Below are 20,804 nucleotides of genomic sequence, written 5' to 3' on the forward strand. Positions count from 1 at the left end.
AAACCAACCAACCAAACAAACAAACAAAAAAAAGAGAAAGAAAGAAAGAAAAAAAACTTCTAAAATGATCCAGACATGACAGATGACAGCAGGAGAGTCAAGTTTTGCTGCTGTACTTGGCAGTCAAGAACAACTTGCGTCGATCCTGCCCCACCACAGAAGTCTCCATCCTCAAGTACCAAATGTAGTTTAAAAGAAAAAAAGCTTTCAAATAAGGCAGGAGAGCTGGGTGGAAAACGGGCACCATAGTAAGAGCTACTGTCGTAAGCTGGTGATCAGCTTCATAAATAATCATCGAATTAAATTATTTATGGATTTGCTGAATTAAAGCTTTCCTACCTCTGTTCTTCCTCCAGATCCTCCTGGAACACTGGGAGAGGAGGGCAGCAATGATGGGGATGCAGCAGAGATGCAAGAGTTGGGCCAAGGTGGCTGTGTGCAGGTTTAAGGGTAGGGCTTGCTTTGTGAAGGGCAGCGTGGACGGCTGAACCCGACCCAGGGGACTGGGCTCATTGGGGACCCCAGGATCGTCCTTGGCTCCAACAGCCGTGCCCACATCTGACACCCACCTCGGGCTAGGCTGCTTCCACCGGCACAGCATCCTCCAGGACTTGGTTTGTGCCAGGCTGGGAAAAACATTCCCCGAGGTGGTTATGGTCAAGTTATTATCTAGACACCAATCTCAAACATCCCAGTCTGTTTTCTCCAGTTATCCCTTTACTCAGAGGGCTGACATAACTCAAGTGTTATATGATTATCACTACACAAATAAATGTCATCACATTTCAGTCACAATCTAACCTAACTTGAGGTCAGCCCTGCTTTGAGCAGGAGGTTGGACTCCATGACCTTCAGAGGTCCCTCGAAACTTAAATTATTCTTTGATCTGGTGATTTTTCCTTGACAGAAATTTTTCATCTCTTTTCACAGAAGTAACTTACAGCAAGCCACAGAAAAGAAAGTTGAATAACAGGTACCTCCTGCTTTGAAGCTGCTTTGAATTCAAAGCTTTAGGGGAAGTAAACACATTTAAAAAGGATTGCAGCCTTTAAAGGAGGGCACGGGACACAATCCTGTAGCACTCTGCACAAGGCAGGCACTCGGCTCCAGTGCTGGCACGACTGCTTTCATATGCATTGCTATTTGATTTTACAATGGCATCCAATTACCTTTCATAACATGGAAGATGCAGACATAAAAAACACGCTATGATGTATTTTTTCTAGCTGCTAACACCCAAATTTGCTTGCAGTAATTTGCAGGTTACCCTCCTCTTCCAGGGAGCACCAGCCAGCTCCCAGCAGCACATTTATATTATATTTATAAAAACTTTGGGCCAGGTCATTATTGTAGTGCAAAGGGTACCTTGCTCAGGGACCCCCAAGAACCGCCTTTCTCTTGCCAAAACCAGGTGTGTCCCCATGCCCTGCCCCGCACTGGGTCCCCGCAGCCCCATCCGCACCACAAGCGTAAAGCAACCCCGGCTGCTGCGAGGATCAAGCCGTGCTTGTGTCGGGCTTTGATGTTCCCAGGTGGAAGGAGCTTTAACGGCGCGGTGGAGTGTTGTTTTTACACAAGATTTATCAGTACAGTTAACACACCGCCACAGAGCTACCGTTTAAGCATGCCCTGAATGCTGATAAGCGCCCAGGAGACAGGCTGCTGCTGCAGGTACACGCTAACGTTCACCTTCAAAGAGCTTTACAAACATCAGCTCGGCCGGTCTCACCTCCGTCTCCCGGAGGAGAGCTCAGCTCCGCTTCGTGGGGAAGGGAGGGAGGCGCGGAGGTCACGGACAGGCTTGGCGATGGGCTTGGGAGAGCAAGGATTCAAAAGAGATTTAAGTGTCTTATTTTCACACAGACATTTATATGGGGCTTATACATCGTACTGCCTGGAGGAACCTCGCACTTCAGCATGCGAGATTTTTGGCGGGTTAGGGTATATTTTATCCCAAGCTGTGTAATTTCTCAATATCCAACAGGATGAGCTGCTCTGTAAAATACAGTTCTCAAACAGAAGCTTTGTCAAATTTTAACAGAGACACATCACTGAATCCCCACTGATATCCAAGGGAGATCAAATAGTAGGCAAAAAACAATACAGCAGAAAGCATCTGGGATCCTCTTGGGCGTAAACTATCAAAGTATGATAGGAAAATATACAGCTTGATTGGGTATCAAGAGGTCATCCAGTCCAGCGTTTCTCAAGCTTTAAAAATCACTTAATGCCTTCATTTAGAAATCACAGACTACCTCGTGCGCTGTTGGCACAACTAGCTTACTTGCAAGCCTAGGAAATATTTGGATCAATGCTGGAAGTTTTTTGGGGTTTCTTTTTTTCATTCCTGTGCAATTTATGTTTTCCTAGTTGTCTTATGAGCTGCCCTGTGGACACTCCTGGACCATTTTCCCTGGCTCCTTAGCAAGGCCTCACCTTCCAAAACCACAGGTCCATCAAAGCCACCCGCACCAACCCAAGACACAACGCTGCTCCCCTCCACGATCTCCTTATCTCCTCCCCCCTCCACCTGACAGCTCACCTGGCCAGCCAAGCTCGGGGCTCCTGTGGTTTGCCTGCCTCACCTTCGGGGTCACTGCAAACAGACATCCCTTCGTGTTGCCTCATTATGTGCTTTTAAAAACAGAGCATACCTCTTATCAAAATATTCCCAGTTTCTTTTGAGCAAAGCTGAGATGAATAAGTATAACAAAAGCGAATCAGTCTCACTAGGTTTGCAAAGAAAGATTGCTCTGAGACACCAGAGTCATCCCCAGACCTCTGTGGACAGCATTTTTTTACAGATCCAGCCATGCTGTCAAACAGAAAAGCCCAGCAATTCAAATAAATACTATACCTCTAATCCTTGTAGCTTACAATCCTGCCCAAATTTGACTGTCTCCTGAGCTACCCTTTGCTGTAGGAAAGACTTATCGTTACCAGACACGGAGACCAGATATTTGTGCAGCCTCTGTTTGAGATCATCCCCACCTCACCCAGAGCCAGCCCCACCTGTCCTAAATCTCAGTCTGGGACTACAGGCACAAAACGATCCACCCATCAGGGCGCACATCATTTGGGATCACACCAAGCAGGTATTTTCCATATTCAGGCAGACGGAAGCCAGCGTTTCCCACACCTTTCCCACACCTCCTCCCCAGAGCAAACCCAGCCCACCCAACTGCTTCCTTAACCACAGGAACAGCGATTCTGTGCGGCTTGTGTATGTAACTAGTGCACTGAGGTCTGGTTTTTGTTTAAATAGCTGTGAAAAGCACTGTGTGTGTTTTACCCAGAGATATATTACACTTGATTAGGCGGTGCGCTGGAGCGCGAATGGTACAACAGGAGACGGACGTGCTTAACTAGCGGTTTCAGCCTGCGCTCCGGTATCGGGAGGTCAAGGGAAAGATTAACTATATCTGACTGCTGTGTCAAAACACTCAATTGGAGCATTTATAAGCCCACAGAACTAGTTGCCTCAGTCAGCAGAACAGATTTATTTCCCTCTGCCTAGCTCCCACACAGCAAACCAGGGCAGTTGCCAGGGCCAGGTTTTCTTTCGGCTCCTTGCAAAGGGCAGAGAGATTTGAAAGGTTCAGATGGAGGCGGGCAGGTTTCAAAATCTGGCTGCTATCTTCAGCCGAAAAGTAAGTCTAGGGGGAAAGATGGTGATTCTCAGTCACTTCTGCTTTTGGGTGACCCACAGTCAGGTAGACCTCAGCACTGGAAGTAGCCTGTCTAAACGCTATTTTAATAGAGAAATAAAAATTCCTGTTTCCCCACTGTTCCACAGGTGTGACATAGGCATAGTAACTTCTGTTTTACACTCAAAACCTTTGTGAAAAAAAGTCCTACTTTTCACACGTTCAGGATGTCCATTTTTATTGTTCTATAGAATTTTAGAAATGTCTTTCTGTGTAATACAAGTTGAACGCGACCCCTGAAGAGAGGTTCCTAAAGGAGCCCTCCCATTACCAAAAACAGCATCTTTTCAGGATACCATGTTTTAAATTCACAGTTAGATTTGGAACTGTACGTGCAGTTCTTGAGGTACAAGTCTAGTCCTTTTCATCGCAGTGTACACGTCCACTGAAACAGATTGAGCAGTGACTGGTGTGAGCATATAACTGCGGCATTCAGCCACTGATAATCAGAATCTGGACAATTGGGACTACCATTAAAAACAAAAAAAAAAAAACAAAAAAAAAACCAAAACAAAAAAAAAACCCAAAAAAAAAACCACATAACCACCACACAAAAAAACTCCACACGTAGCTTTGGCTTTACGACATATGTATTACTAAGGAAAAAGGCTTTGCTTTCTTTCTGCTCCCAAATTCAAGAATATTTTCTCAGCATTCAGACTCAAATCTACCCAGCTTGTCACCTCAAATTGTCCCTCTTTTCCATGTCAAACTCAGGGCCATCACATGATGTGCAATGACAGCTTATTCCTCTCTATTTCATCTACGGTTCAGCATCAAGGCCAGGACCAGGGACATCAGTAGCATTTGAAGAAAACGTGCCAAACATCCCAGGTCAGCTTCCCGAGAGCACGCCTGCTCATCAAACCCACTGCAGGTGCTTTAAGGAGCCACTGCTCCCCATGCTTTGCAAAAGCAGCAGCTTTTACATATTTCAAGCCTGTAAAGAGCAACTTTGTGTCCAGGGGCACCAGAGCATCCAAGAGGTACCAAGCCTAGAAGAACTCATCCTGCAAACCCTCCTATGCATTTCTTTGCCTACTCCAGGCCATGCGGACTCCTCACCTCCAACCAGCCGTTGCTCAAGGGTTCCTGCTCTACGTCCTGCTGCACAACACCAGCGTGCCTGCGCTACCCCAGCAGAAGATGGCAGACAGGACTTCTCCACCTAAGTCACAGGAATGTTTCTGTGTTGAGACCATCTGGATAAACCAGATGCCGCAGCACCCTGAGCCATGCTGCAGGGGTGCAATTTTGTTTTCAAACTGCACTTAGCAGCGTTCTGACTTGCAGGTTTCACTTTTTAATAGTAAACACATTTTGTAGGTGCCAGAGAACGTTTCAAAGCATTTCAGTGGAGTCCTTTTACCTGCACAGCCTGGGGGCACAAACACTGAAACAACAGCTGAAATCCAATTACTGAGGAATATTCTCAAGTGTATTTCCATAGGTAATTTGTTCGTCTGTTGGAACATGCAAAGTGATTTTTCTCCACTTCTTGATGCTTTACCTCGGGCTCCTTGGTTGAAGATTTCTATCCAAATTGCATAGTAACTACCACTGAAAAGGAACCCACGTGACTGCCACCTTCTCTGGGGCAGCAACCTGCCAGCATCTTCCAAGACCCAGCCCTTACCTATGATTTGACAAAAAATTGATCAGCCAGCCACGGCGCGATGCCTGCTACCATCCGAGCTTCTCACTGCCCCATCTGTTTGATGCATAAAGACATAAAAGCCTAAAAAGTATTTTTCCTTCAGCATCCTGTTTATTGATTTAGCAAAGAGCTGACATAGACGTACAGTTCTAGAGACAAGCTGTAACGCAATCCTTTCATCTGTTGTCACTCAAAAATCACACAAGCCGGCTGCTGCCATAAAGGGAAGAGTGGCCACTCTGCTCATTTTGGGACTGTCAAACAACGCAACCACGAGCTTTGTCCTCGTTAGGGAGGTACCCCCAGACTGACACCACATCTGCACCATATGTGCAATCACAGTACATCTAACCCTGCCCCCAGGAATCGCTGGGTACACACAGAGCCAACTGTGACATCCTTCCCCCTCCTTGCAGCTGAAGAAGAGGAACCATGGCACGTACCAACCCAGGTGACACCACCACAATGGCCCTGCTTCTGTTGGCCTCACACCCTGTTGAGGAGTACCTGCACTTTCAACCCAAGGTTACTTCCCAGCCAGGTCAGTAACAGGACACGTTCAAAGCACGGGCTGGCCTCCAAGGGAGGCAGCTTGGGAGAGCGTCATCCACACCATCCACAAGCCAGAATCATTAGCACTGGCAAGATATCATTCGAAATGTGTCTATTTTCAGAAAGAGGAGACGAAAGTTAAACAGACAAAGTTTAGGTCAGAGTGACAAGGAACATAATCAGAAAAGAGCATAGATGAACTGCCTGTGAGTTCTACAGATAATTCAGGGCAAATTAAAGCATCTGAAATCCTACTGAGAGCCACTGATTTAGAATTATGAAGTTAACTTACAGCAGTCATTTTCTATATGAAAGCAATTATGGATGGGTTAAAAGCTTCTGTTGTTATGGATTGTGTATGGCTGCCACAGAGGGTTCAGTCTCCCAGGATGAAATTTTAGCCTTCGTGAAAAGCTGCTACATCCTGTATGCCAAATCTTGTTCACCCATCAGAAAGTCATTGAACATTATCCATTTTATTAACCAACGCAAATGCAGACAGCCAGGGAGAGGTAGATAGGGAACATCCTGCTCGCCAATAAAACACATAGACACAAATCACCATGGTTCACTTCCCAAAATCATCACAGAGGCTCAAACACGCAGCTGTGATGAATGGCAAATTTCCAAGTCTTAATGCATCACAAAGCAGAACCGTTGTTTGAAGTGGTCGTCTCTTGAAGGGAAGGGAACAGTCAAGGGAAAGCTTGTGAGAAACCTGCAAGCGCGGGGTTGTCCCCAGGAACAGCCTGACAGTGCCTGCAGGAAGGCCACCAGCTGCGGTGACAGTGGCCTTCTCCATCTGCTGCCTTGTTGCTACTGGGGCCGCGCCTCAAAAACACACCCAACGGCAGCTCGCAGCAGGGTTGTCCCCGCAAAACAAGGCGATAGCAGAGAGCAACAGCCTGGCTCCTGGCTCATCCCTACCAGCAGAAGGAGAGGGGTGACTTGGGGTCTGATGGCACAGCCCCTCCTGGCAGAGATGACCCCACACCTCCATCGCCCCCAGAGCGAGGAGCCAGCAGCTCGCCAGCGATGCCGCCCGCCCTGCCCGCACCAGCCTTGCGGCAGGTTCACATAGCAACAGCTCGCAAACGGAGCTGACGAAATCACTTACCAAAACAATCTATTACACCGAGCATCTTCTTTCTCTTTATTCTTAATTGGGCTTTACTTCTTGTTTGGTGTTTTCTGTGCAGTTAAACAAGGTGACAGACCTTTTGTTTCTGGAATGAAAATGAGATTTTGACTGCGAAGTGCATGGCAATGAGCCGAGCGCACATGGGTACCTCCAGCACATCTATTTCGGGGATGAGAGGCGGAAGAGGGGAAGAGGGGAATCTTCCCCAAGATCTGCCCAATACTCGTGCACAGGTGATCTGTCAGTAGATCGGAGAACATTAATATTTGGATTTCTCCTACTGCACAGGCTGTGAAAGCAGGGCGGGTACGAAGCGACTGCCAGCCTGGCCCCTGTGCCAGCCCCTCCAGAGCCAGGGAGCAGCCTTGGGGCACCACAGGCATCGTTAGGCTAACAGGGCAGGGAGGAACTTGCTCTGCAGGGGCCAGGAGGCTCATGAGGAACTCAAGACAAGGCTCTGGTGGGCAGCATGGATCCATAATTGATGTTAGCTGCTATAATAAATGAAATTTCATAGCTAAACTCAGAGGGTTATGATAACGGCACTGAACTCAGAATGGCAACGAGAAAGCAAGGCCTGCTGCATAATGCATGAGGGGGAAACCCATGGTCTTGACAGCAAGAGCTAAATGCTGGTTACAGAGAGGTTGAAGGCAAAGATCCTCATTGGATTCAACGGAACCTGAGTCCTAATGAGAAGACAGGGCAGCTCGTTCTCGTTACAGCCATCCTCCACTCCATCTCTCCTGACAGGACCCCAGACCCTGCTCCTCTGGTTCACCCTGAGGGCGACTGCAGAGATCTTTGGGCAGGAGGGCTTTAAGCCTGCACACAGCGATCCCTCAAAGGTGTTTCTGTGCCTCCCTCCTGATTTCATTAGTGCGAGAAACCCTCTAAACATGCCACACAGTCAGCAGCACTCTGGGTAAATGAGACTGAGGGTCCTCTTGATTTCCCCAGGGCCACACAGAAAGTCCATGGCAAGGTACAGCTCCAGGCACTGCCTGAGCAACGCAGCATCCTTCCTGCAGCCTTTGGACAACTTTGGGTGCTGGTTCCCTGCTTGAGCTCCTGCCACAAAGGTTAAGGTGGTAAATCAGTGAAACACAAAACTTTAAATTCCTAGAAATCCCCTTTTAAGGTGGATTTGGATTCAGAATTTCTCTATTCCCACCACAGAAGCTCCATTCAAAGAGATATCTTCTGGGGAAAAATCCCAAAGCTGGCCATAAAAATTGGTAAGTGATCACTGGGAAGCAATAGGAGAATAAACTCAATCCTTTTGCCTTTCTGCTCACCTTTTTTATGAAGGTTTTCCATGACATAGTCAACACAAGAAATTGCACCTATTTAGCACTATTGATCCAGGTTACTTCAGTAACAAACCACGTTAAGTTAAAATCAATACCAGCCACTCTTAAACTGATTTAAGAGTGTCCACACAAAGGGGCTTGCACCAATTTAGACAGATCTGTTTTGTAACCAATTTACTTAAAACATGCGACCTAGGGGCTGAGCTGTGCTCTGAATGGCCCAGAGACATTGATTCCCAGGGTTCAAAGGCATTAATTCCCAAGTCTCATCAATGGCTCCCAATAGACAGGACACAACAAGTTAAGTGTCACTGACCAAAGTTCATCTTTCTCAGCAAAGCATACAGGTCTCCTTGCCTCCAAGAACCAAAGAGCTGGGGAGAAACCCCGAAGACCTAGGTATTGATCTATTTCAGCAGATCAGACTTTACATAAAAAAAAAAAAAAAAAAATCAAACTTACGATGCTGAAGACAAACAGATCAGAAAGCTATGTTTTATTTCTCCCTGCGGAATATCTACTCCACAAGATACATGCGTTGCATGTAGCTTTTCCCACTATAAATCCACAGTGCTGTGCCTTATGGTTCATTTTGCAGGAACATCTAAGTGACCAAGGGTAGAAAACGTAACACAAGAAAGAGCATGAGAGTGCTGTATTTCATAGTAGCTCAGCTGTGCTTTGACACCTTTTGCTGGTTTAGTATCTAAGGGTCTGTACGTGTGCAGAAGAGGCTTGAGGTGAGCACTGAGGAGCAGAGCACAAATTCCATCATACGCCATGACATCATAGCATCACAGGCAAGTCTTTGAGCCAGGCTATAAATCTCCTTAGCAAGAAGGAGGGGAAAAGGATTCTTACTTCAAAGGAGATGAGGTTTTACTGTTTAATCAAGTGCAAGCTCAGAGCTGTCCACCAGACACAAGCCCCAGCTGCCAGAGAAAGGCCACAAGCAAACCTTTGGTGTCACCCTTCCCGGCCAAGGGAAGGGAGCCTGGGCCCTGCGAGGTCCTTCCACTCCTGTGTCCCAGCCCCCAAGAAGCTGGCTCATCATAGGGAAATCAATCAAGGTTAGCTTCGGCGAGAAACTTGATCAAAAGTTTGTTTAGGACTTGGGGGGTTTTTGGAGCAAACAACATGAAGCAGCAGCGTGAAACAACATATGATGAACTGACCGCGACCCCCATTCTGTCTTCCCCGCTGTGCCGCTCAGGAGGGGAAGGTAGTAGAGATAATCTTAAGCTCGGGAAGAGGGAGGGGTGGGGGGAGGTTATCTTGTTCTCTGTCTCATTCTCCTGCTGTTTGTAGTAATAAATGAATAGTTTTCCCCAAGTCGAGTCTGTTTTGCCCATGACGGTAACTTTAAGGATTTTCTCCCTGTCCTTATCTCAAACCTCGAGCCGTTTTTCTTTATATTATCTCTCCCTGTTCTCTCGGAGGGTGGGGGGAGTGAGAGAGACTGCGTAGTCTGTCCCAATCGGGGCTGAACTACGACAGGCTGGAAGAACGCTGGCTCACCTATAGCAAAAGAAAGACAAACAGATTTGCCTTGGCATGCTTATTTTTCCCATATTATGGCAAATGAGAGGCCTAATTGGAAAGGTTCAATGGTGATCAAGAAGGTAGTGATTTTAAGACATCAAGAGGGGAAAAAAAAAAAAAAAAAAATTGAAAAAGTACTTCCCTGAAGTTTTACAAAAAAACCAGCACAATTTTCCTCTTCCAAGAGGCAGCAGGTAAAGCTCAGAGCTCACATGCGGCTCTTTCCATGCCAGCTAATAGCGGAAGGCCCCCCTTGTCTCCAAAGAGAGGGGCAGGATGAGCTGAGTGTGTGAGCTCTCAGCACACAGGGACTTCAAGAAATCCTTCAGGAAAAAAAGATCAAGTCCCAATTTTATCTTCTTACAATAAAGATCACGAGAAAACTTACTTAAAAAAAAAAAAAAAAAAAAAGCAGCAAGCATAGAACGCAGATATATTCCCCTCAGGGCTCTTTTATACCTCAGAGAAAAACATGAAATGGTACAGGGCCAGCATTGTTTGTTTGGTTTAAAACCAGACGTGTAAGCCTTAGTTGTCCCTAGGCTCATGGGCAACAGGAGGTGGGGTGGTCTCCAGAGCACCTGCACAACGTCATCAAACCAGCAGAGGCAACCTCCTACCAACTCCTTCCACCCAGGAAGCCGCACACCTCTACCCTCTAATCCCTCTTAATTTATTTCTTCTCCTGCCTCCTTCCTCCCTGCTCCTTCCCTGGAGCCGCAGGCGCCGTTTCCCATCCTTGCTCATTACCTTGGGAGATGGGGATCAGCCAACCCGCTAAAAACCCTCCGAAAGGCAGGAAACACCACGCTTCGTCTCTGCTCATCCACCTACAAAATATGCGTGTTCAGGCACCTTCTCACCTAAGCTGCTTTTAAACCTGACACTCAGAAGTGGTTTGGGGTTTAAGTTCCAGGCTGCAATTCTGCTTTTTATATTCTGGATCCCTGAAAAAGCATTTGAAATAGTTTTTCCTGCTGCTACTAGGTAATAATTTGTTTCATAGAATGATTCAGGAGTCCCACTTAGGTTGCCAAATTAAACACAGCAATGTTTTGGAAGCCGAATTAAAACTTTTTCACCCCCTTTTTTTTAAAAAAAAAAAAAAAAAAAAAAAGTTGATTTGTTTATTTATTCCAGTTTAAAGCCTCAGGCACTTAGATTTAGCCTCCACTGTTCTGTAAAAACACAAGGAAGGGTCTTTTCCCAGCGTAAATAAAGGAGGAAAAGAAAACACCATCTTGCACACTTTGCTGCGGGGTACAGAGCATCCCTAAAGAGGGGTGAATCCTGCTGAGATGTGCTGCCCAGGGCCACCAAGGGCAGCAGGCACTCAGGCAAGATTTGGTACTCGCATCCCAAGCTCGGGGGCAAAGGAGTCCCGCACACACACCACAGCATCTCCACATCAACTGCTCCAGCCACCACCACCAAGGGCTGAAGCCCATCCTCGCACTGGAAGCGAACACTGGGGCAGAGCGGCCATCGCCTTTCCCCGACGCTACACCAAAGCCCTTATTTAGCCGGCAAAAATGCTTACGGTCCTGCTCACTCCAGAGACCACAACCAAGCTGGAGAGCTGGCATCTGTCATCGGGTTTAATACTCCAGCCGAAAGACTAAGCCAAGGCTTTGTGAGCCGTAACATGCGATGACAAATTTCGGATCAAGGACACTGACCACGTGGCCGTGATTACCATCAGGGGTTTATTGGCAGGGAAAGCCAGCGCGCAACCCTCATGGCCATTTAAGGCCTTCTCTGATGCAGAGCAGGAAAGAAAATCCCATCTGGTAGGTGCTCTGATGCAGGGAAACACAGATTAAGAAGCTTCCTCTGGTGAATAACTAATTTCCAAATCACCAAATCTAAACAAAAAACCCCACATCCTCATAAACACAATGCCCACATTTGTGGAAGCTTCTGCCACTCTGAAGAGCATCCTCAGCACCAAATGTTAACACCAACTGCGTTGATGGTGGCGAGAGGGTGACATTTAGTCCGATCTCTTTTTGCAGCGCCACGCACGCTTTCTAACAAGACGACTTAAAACCCAGCTGCAAAATACGCTGCGTGCAGCGATAAGACATTCATCTATTTCACTATCTGATCTAGCGCATGCGGCAAGGCTCCTGCCGCCCCGCTGGACCCGCTCTGGGCTAAACTGGAAGAGTCTGGTACAGTCTGCACCGGTCCCTCTGCTTCCGCTTTCCCCAAAGCCGCAAGAGCAGCTGCAGCGGGAGAAACCTGCAGTGCTCCAGAGTGACCTCTCCAGCACCCAAACCCCTGCTAGCCTTCACTGTATTTACAGCCAGCCCTTCATTTGGTTTAATTCTCAGAAAGTACCACAACTCGAGTTGTTTTTGCATTATCCCAGCAAAAGTAACGACAAGGGAAAAAAAAAAAAAAAGAACGAAAAAAAAAAGAGATTGGGGTTTGTGGTTTCAAAAGAAGCATTTAAGTGCCTGTCGACCACATCCTTACAATCCTTTCTGCTCTGTTTCTGACAGGCGTTAAATACGTTTAAACCTTCCTGCAGTCCCCTTCCAGCAAAGGCTCCCCCAAGGGCTCAGGCTCGCTCAGGACACTGCAGGGGCTCGTGCCCCTCATCGCTTTCTTCTCCTCCCCTGCGGTGGAGGTCTCATATCATCAACGCTCTCCGCGGCGTCCCTTACACACAGCCTGGGAAACCGCCCGTGCCTGTGGTCAGCTAGCCAAGGATTAACCAAGAGAAGAGAGGCTGTCAGGTTAAGGAGGAAGGGGGCAGGAAAACCCCTTTCCTCATTACTTTGCTGTGATTTGGGGTGACCGTGCGGAAGAAGCCACAGGAGGAGCAGAGGCTGTGCTTGTGGTCACAAGCCCCCTGCCCAATGTCCCTGCTCTGCCCCACACTTGCTCCCTCAACCTGCCAGGCATCCTCAAAGATCATAAATGTCCACATCTCACCTTTAAATTCACGCTGCACACGCAGCCAGCAGTCTAGATCCCGCACCCCACACACGCGTGCTGTGCGACGGGGCTCCCAGGACGAGCCCCCGCTAGCGTGAGCTGCCAGCATACACGGGACCAAACCCAACAGGGATGCAGTGGTGGATTCCCACCACTCCCCTGCACTCTGGTCATTTGCCAGGAGAACAGGGACAAGCCCAGACCACCAGACCACCACGTCAGCACCCCACCACAGGCAGATCAGGCCCAGCCTTGGGGCAGAAGCCGCCCCGGACATTGTGCCGGGTCCAGTCGAGGAAGGCAGCGATCAGCTCGAGGGCGCCTGCTTCTATTTGCAGCACTGCCATTCATTCAGCACGAGAGATTAAGAAAGTGGCTTCAACACTTCCTGGCAACACCAGGATTTAATAAATAAATAAATAAATAAATGATTTTTAAAAGCCGTTAACCGAGATCTGTTTAATCAGGATTTGCAAAGCAGAAAGATACTCATGCACCATTAAGTGCAGACTAACATCGTCACGCAGTAATTGCCAAGTGTCAAGATGTACAGAGTTGTTTATAAAGAGGCACCTTACCCCACAGAAGCCCCCCTGGCAGGCTAGGTGCCCCCTTTTCACCTCCCTGAGCTGTTTCCTTGCTCCCGGAGGACCCTCTGGAGCAGAGCATGGAGGTTGGGTTTACAAGGAGATGCGGTGCCTCCAGATGAAAGGCCCAGGCGTTTGAGTGTGCCTGGGATGGGGGCTTGGGCTGGGAGATAACTGGCAGGATAGGCCACCATGGTCCAGGCACATCTTTGGTTTCTCAAGCTGCTTCAGCTGCTGAAACAAAGCACCTTGTCTTCGAGACAAAGCACCAGGAGAAGTGGAGTTTCTCCAGCTGTCCTACCTCAAGACTAAATCGTGTCTTCTCTTTTCCTTACCTTTGAAGTAATAAATGTAAGAGAGGATTTATTGTTTTTTAACAAGTGTCACAGAACATCCATTTCATTAATTTACACAAGAGAGGAGGGGGAAGGAGATGCCAGTTCAATAAATTCTCCCAGACTATTGCTTTGAAACAAACAACTCTGCGGATCCGGGCTGTGGACGTCACAGCCGAGGCTTTTATCCAAATGAGCTATGCATTCTCAACAGAATGAGTAAAATGCTTCAAGAAAATTAAAAAAAAAAAAAAAGGAAGAAAAAAAAAAAAAGAGGGTGGAGACAAAGAAGCTACTCTCTACAAAAGCCAACATATCACTGACATGTTGTTTGAACTCCCAGCGGTATATTAAAAAAATAAAAATAAAACCCCTCTGAACCACAGCTGCATCCTTCGCCTGCACTGCTGTGTTGTTTTAGCTCAGAGGAAAAAACCGACATTTGCTAATGCCTTTTTCTTCTCTCTTCCCCCCGACCCGGAGAGGAAAAAGTGTTTGTTTTTCTTACGCCCAGTGTTTGCCAGGCGGATGGAGCAGCTCCGCTCCCTTGGGACTGGAGAGAAAGGGAGAGTGTTTGGAGAGGGGTGGCTGCAGGGCGGGATCCTTCCCGTTTGATTTACTGGCCAGGCTGGAGCAAAGGAAAGGGATCGTCTTTCCCCACCCTGAGCACAGCAGGGCTGCAGATGTGAACAGCAAACACAAAATCCCGCCTGAGCCCACAGCATTCTATGACAATAGAAAATAAATAGCTCCATATTTGTTTATTTAGTTAGCTTAACTTCTGAGGGATTCATTTTGTGCTACTGAAGAAGAGGAAATGGGGATGAGACGAGGGTGACCGGGCAGCCCCACAGACACCGATCCTGGCCACAAAGCTCAAGGACGCTCTCCTGCCTGCCTCACCCCAGGGACCTGCAGGGACATGGTGCTGGCCCTTCGCAGAGCCACCTGGAGAGGACCAAACCCATCCCAGGCGTGATGTCTCACAGGGTGAAACATCCCAAGCCAAGGGGCAGGCAGTGCTCCTGAGCCACCTCTGTGCTCATGGGGGACCCAAGCTCCAGCGGTTGCTCCCAGCTCTGCCTCGTTTCATGACTGAGGACCACCACAGCGGTGGTGCACAGCTACAGAAGATTGCATTGCTGAACAACTTGTCAGTGCACAGGGTGGTTGGGGGGTACCTGACATGGGTCACAGGGCGTCCAGGGGCACCCCAACACTCGTGCTGCTCCCTGCGCATCACCTCTGTAGGGAGGGGCTGGGATGCAGCCAGGATGGGACGAAGGGTGCAATGGGTGTCACTCCACACCATGATGGGAACCCCCTTTCCCCACATGAACAGCTGCACAACGTCAGAAACTGTGGCACAAAGACACCAAAGGAGTAGAGGCAGAAGAATGGGGCTGATCAAGGTTACCCAGCCAGTCCACAGCACAGCCAGGAGAAGAGGTTTTATCTTGCACCTACTGTAATGCTGGTTTCCATTCGATTATGGCATAATGACTCGCACTTCAATTACACAGGCTTCGAGCTCCTCGGTTTCCATTTTGCCTTTCCATTTCATAGCACTTCCCTCTTACAGAAAGCAAACCAGAGGCAGACAAATACCAACATGTGCAAACACGTCCTTACCCTCGCCATCCAGAAGAACATATCAAACAAACCTGACATCAGTAGCTCAAGCACATTCTGTTCTCTCTCCACGCTATTTTCAACGCATTTTATCAAGAGCAAGCGTTTTATTTGCACACCTATCTCCGAGACCCAAATCAAAGACTTGATCTTTCCTTCTGCTAAAAACAAACCAAGAAAACAAAGCAAAAAAAAAAAAAGAGGGAAGGTAGCTGCCCCTAAGCTGGAGATGGGCAGACTCACCTATGACCCAGACCCATCTGGGGCTTGTTTCAGGATTAGGACTCAAGTGGTAGAAAAATCCATGCCAGATTTGTTGAAGGTACCTAAATGTCAGGAGCAGCAGCAGGGCACTGGGGGACAGACCCAAATAAGCCCCAGCGGGACACACTGACCTGCTGGGGGGAGAACATTCCTGCAGAGCCTCGCAAAATACCCATCAGCATTTCAAACATGCCTTGTCGTCCGTGCGCCTTTTGGAAACTTCCAGTCTGACATATTGTATTTCATGGTTTGGTTTGTTTTTTTTTTCCATCATTACTAGAAAACGAACTCGGTTTAGACCCGAACCCGACGAATTTTCCGTTCCCGCTCAGGCCCTGTGCCTCTTCCCCCAGGTCTGCACAGCTTGTGGGCACCGGCACCCACTGTCCTCAGCAACCTCTGAAGGCAAATATTGAAGGCAGAGCTTGCAGGCATTTGTTTAAACAGTTGGCAAATACACGACCCTTATCAGGAACTGTTCAGTTTGATCTGTTTTGTGATCAGATAAGAGTAAATGCAGGGGGGGTTGCTAAAAAGTGAACAGAAATACTGATTTTTTTTCCCCCCAATAATTACTTTTAAAATTTTAGTAGTTATAAAAAGAGAGAGGAATTATTCTTTTTGTTTTATTAAGATACATTTTCTGATGATTTCCAGATTCATTTTTAAAAGTCTTCCCACAAATACTGACATTTCTGCTGCCTCCGATTTCTACCGTGCTCATCACTGCAGTATCTGAACACCTCACAAATCTCAATTAACCTCAGTCATCCTGGGACGTAAAAGCATATTAATAATCCTGTCTCAGATACAGATAGACCGAAGCAGTGAGGGAACGAGGCCGACATTTCACAGTGAGTGCTGAGGCGCGGTTCCTCATTAGCGCAGCCCAATCTGGGGAGCGGGGAGGTAAAAGGAAGCTTCAGGGCTCCTCACCTTCCCGGCAGCGCAGCAGGAGCACGCAACACAGGGAAGCAGCTCCAGGAGCTGGCGGCAAAGCCAGTCCATCTGGAATGCGGAGGCTAATTACACCGTAGTATCCTCACCAAAATTTTTCTGCTCAGTGAGATGTAATGCCTAAGCCACCAGATCAGTTTCTCCACAAGTATTACAAGTTTTGAACACAAAATTGCTGCATTTGAACCCTAAATTCAATCCTATTGATTTCTTTTTTACCCCCCTATTGATTTCTCCCTCATAATTTTTACTGAGCTAATACACACAGGATCTGTAAGATAACAAACTGCTGTTATTCTAATTTCCAAAGCAAGGACTGGAGTGCAAACTAATTAATTTGGTTAGCTGCTATCATGCACATCTACAGCACAACAAGGAGAAGGACACCCCAAGTCAGAGGCTCAGCTTGACATCCGTTCAGCTGTTCTACAATTCCTCAGAGATATTAGCTGGGATTCGACCTTGTAGCTACTTGAGCAAAGATAGGGAGCTCTAATACAACCTTCAAAGAGAGAGGATTACATGGCTGCTTCCTACACCATGCAAAGATAATGCTAACATGTTTTTAAATTACACATTATAAAAGAAGGCAACCTGAGATTAGGGCTGCTCATATTTTCCCCAACAAAAACTTTCAGTCTTTTTACAGCAGCTTTGTCACAGAGTGTAAGGCTTACAGAATTAGTTAGTCTGCTATATTCCCCTTCTGACCCTCTCAAAACGCAATTTCCTAGGTTACAAAGCAACCTAAAATGTAAGGTAAGTGTGTTACCTTACTCCTAGCATCCACAGAGCATCAGCCCATGAAACACAACAGCAATCTCTGAAAACTCATCCACCAGCAAGAGAGGCTGATGTGTGACAGCTTACAGGTAGCACCCTCTACTTCTTAGGGACACTCACCTGGGTAAGACATCACCGTAGCACAGAGAGTCTACTCACATACCTCCTACAGACCAGGTGGACAGCTTCTCCTTCCTTAAACAGGAGATGACCAGCTTCTCTTCCACTAGCCAAGCCTCCCATCCCTCCTCTCCTCGTTTGCTGCAAATGAGATACATCCCAGCCAATTAGTTCACAATTAAACCTAACTTTCAGGGCTCAGAAGCTTTTAGGGCACCAGTTCCCAAGCTAAGACTGAACCTCCCTCCAGCTAGCCACCTCTACATCTCAGCACAGCACAGCTCTTTGTCTCTGCGCAATGTGCGATGTGTGATGCAGGGGCTGTGATTCCCCCAGCCCCACGCCTGCCTCCATTGCTGCTCTCCCTTTATCTCTCCTTGCTGCAACAGATAAACACCAAGACAAGGAACCCAAGTTCTTGGTCCCCTGCCAAAGTCCCTTCCTCTCTGCAAATTGCCCGGAAGAAGGTTTGTGACACCAGCCTTTGCACTGTTTTTTTTTTTTTTGGTGGTTTTTTGGTTTTTTGGGGGTTTTTTTTTTGTTTGTTTTTGTTTTTGTTTTTTTCAATCCTGCCCTGGCTCCTGGGGTCCTCCCCTCACCTTTGCAGCTCCCTGACCTCACACTCCATCACATCTGCTGCCTTTGCAGGCCTCCCCTCTCACAGGGTGTGCGGTTTCCCTCACCTGCTCATCTGACACGCTGTAAGCCTTCTGTTTGCAAAGCTTAGAGATTATTCTGCCAGCCAGGAAACCATGTGAGATTGGTGGCAAGACCCACACTGAAAAGAAAACTTGAGACAAAAGCATTCAGACTGCAGAACGGCTCAGATTAGCGGCAGGTGACAAAGAGGCTTTTACAGGCAGGCGGGTAACACATGCTCTGCCTTCCTTAGGCTGTCACTGCAAACTGAGTTTGCTGATCTCAGGTATCAGAAAAAAAAAAAAAAAAGCTTGGTTCAAAGAGAAAATCTTATCAAAACTGGTCTTTGGCTGGGGAAGGACAGGGTGGGCTGGCAAGGCCAGAGCTGCCCTCCCTGGCAGAAGCTGAGCCCCCACTCCCCATCCTCCCCTTGCCACTGGGATGCTCATTTTTCTTCCTCCCTCTGGTGCAACATGTGGACACATCGTAACTTGGATTAATTGCCTACAGAAGAAAATAAGTACTTCCTCACTCCTTCTCCTCCTCCAGCGCTGGGGTGGGACAGCAGCAGGACCACCCGGCCAGTGGGAGCCCAGCGCGTGCTGCGTGGTGGGCCAGGTCACTCGCTGGGGACGTTGGTCAGCAAGATGTGACTGCCTCGAGTTAAAAGCAGAAACACTTTAATGAGAAATGTGCCTCTGAGTCACGATGCTCCAGGGACCAGTGGTGTACCATCTTATCCACCAGCCTTGCTCAGGGACTTTCTTAAGGTCAGGATCCGGGCTTAAAATTACCCAGCTGTGAACAGAATAAACACTTGGTCGTGTTTGCTCGCTCGAGCTAAAGGTGAGTCACTCGTAATAACTTTCAGAGGGAAAATTATATGAGTAATACTTTGAGAAAAAAAAGCTGTGAAAAATACAGAGAGGGAGATTTGCAATGTATTTAATAATCACAAGCCCTCGCAGGATCATGATCCTCTCAGAGAACCCTTCCTAACGCTCACCATCGTTTGACTGCACTGCGCTGGAGTGTGCGAACCCTAAAATGTTCTGCAAATACATTTGCGTCGCTCAGCCCTATCTGTGTTTAGAGAGCGTCTTGGAGAACACATTAAACACTTCAGCTGCTAAAGCGAGTGTCAGCGCCGTCCCAAGAGTCTCTGAAGTAAATGATGTCGTTAACCACATCATGGGAATACTCCTATTAATCTCCCAGCTCTGTGCAAACCTGCTTTGCTACACCAGAGCCACAGGTGTCAAAGTCGGCGCGTTGGCACATTTTCAGCGGCTCACACCAGCTGGGAAGAGCTGCGAGGCCGGATCCTGCTGAGCTGCAAATGGAGGAGCAGGAGGGGGGAGATCCTGGCCAGGGCTCCCCGCAGCTGGTGCCCAGGCAAAACACAGGCTTGCTGGAGAGCCCGGCTCGGGATACGGGCAGCATCTCCCCGCACAGAACTCGGCACCACTCACCCGCTCTCGGCAGCAGGGCTGCCTTTGCCTCCCCGGCACCCAGATTTACCAGCCCGCCTTTGCTGTTGCTGTCTGTACGTGCACCCAGGCAGCACCAAGACATGGCTCTGCATCGCCGGTGGCAGCGCAGACGGGCACAGGCGAAGTGGCCGCATGCACACAGCTCTGCCTGGCAGCTTGGGGCTGCGGCCACGCTGCGCAGCTCCCCAGTGCTAAGCTCAGCGTGGTTGGGAGGCAATGCCCCGGCACTAACAACTATGTTGACACGCAGCACTATAATAAGCCCAGTGAGGCAGTGCTATCACTGCCAAGAAGCAAAAAAAAAACCAAAAATGTTTCCATGGCTATTGTATCCCATCAGCTCTTCTAACCTCTTCGAGTGTAACTGTTCCTTAGAAGGTTTATTGCTATTATTAGTGTATATAAAATGCATCCTTCTGACCTACTCCTTGTTTCATACATCAGCCCTCACTTTGTGCTTTTTCTGCACAGACACGGAGAGATGTGCTGTACTTCCAGCAGGCACTCTGGGAAGTTTGACTAAGGCAGCAAGCTCTTGGTTTCCCTGGCCACCAACCCTAAGTTCATGTGTTTTGCAAGACAAATGGCTGTCAGAAACCTGAGGGACAGTCCCCAGGGATAGCACTTTGGAAGTGAAGGCACTCACTCCTAGACGGACAGATAGAAAACAGGCTGTAGATAACCCCGAGAGCAAGCAGAGACCTGCAACACCTCTGAGAGCAAAACTGGGTCTTGGAGCCATGAGAAGACTGAGGGCAGGTGGAGTCATTAGTCTTGATGAGCAGTGAAGCCTGGCCGCTGAGGTCAGGAGTGCTGGCCGCTCCTCCCGTACAGCTCTCGCGGTATGCCATGGTCTGGTCTTGAACGCTGGCCAAATCCCTGGAGAAGCTCAAGCGTCAGCTCTGCACAGCCAGCCTTGAGCTTGCTAGCTTAAGTTTAGATTTACAGCACGCTGAAGCATCGTGAGGGGCTGAGAGAAGGCTGAGCCGTGGGTGCACACGTAGCAGAGCATCTCTCCGGCCCCACCGGCAGAGCTGCAGGTGCCCCAGCCATGGGGCAAGCAGATCCCGGCGCCCAGCCCTGTCCGGCCGCCGTGGGTACGGCCTGTGCACGGCAGAGCGAGGTGCTCCGCTCCG

The sequence above is a fragment of the Chlamydotis macqueenii genome, chromosome 17 (genome assembly GCF_036417535.1).
Source record: "Chlamydotis macqueenii isolate bChlMac1 chromosome 17, bChlMac1.mat, whole genome shotgun sequence".
Classification (NCBI taxonomy): Eukaryota; Metazoa; Chordata; class Aves; order Otidiformes; family Otididae; genus Chlamydotis; species Chlamydotis macqueenii.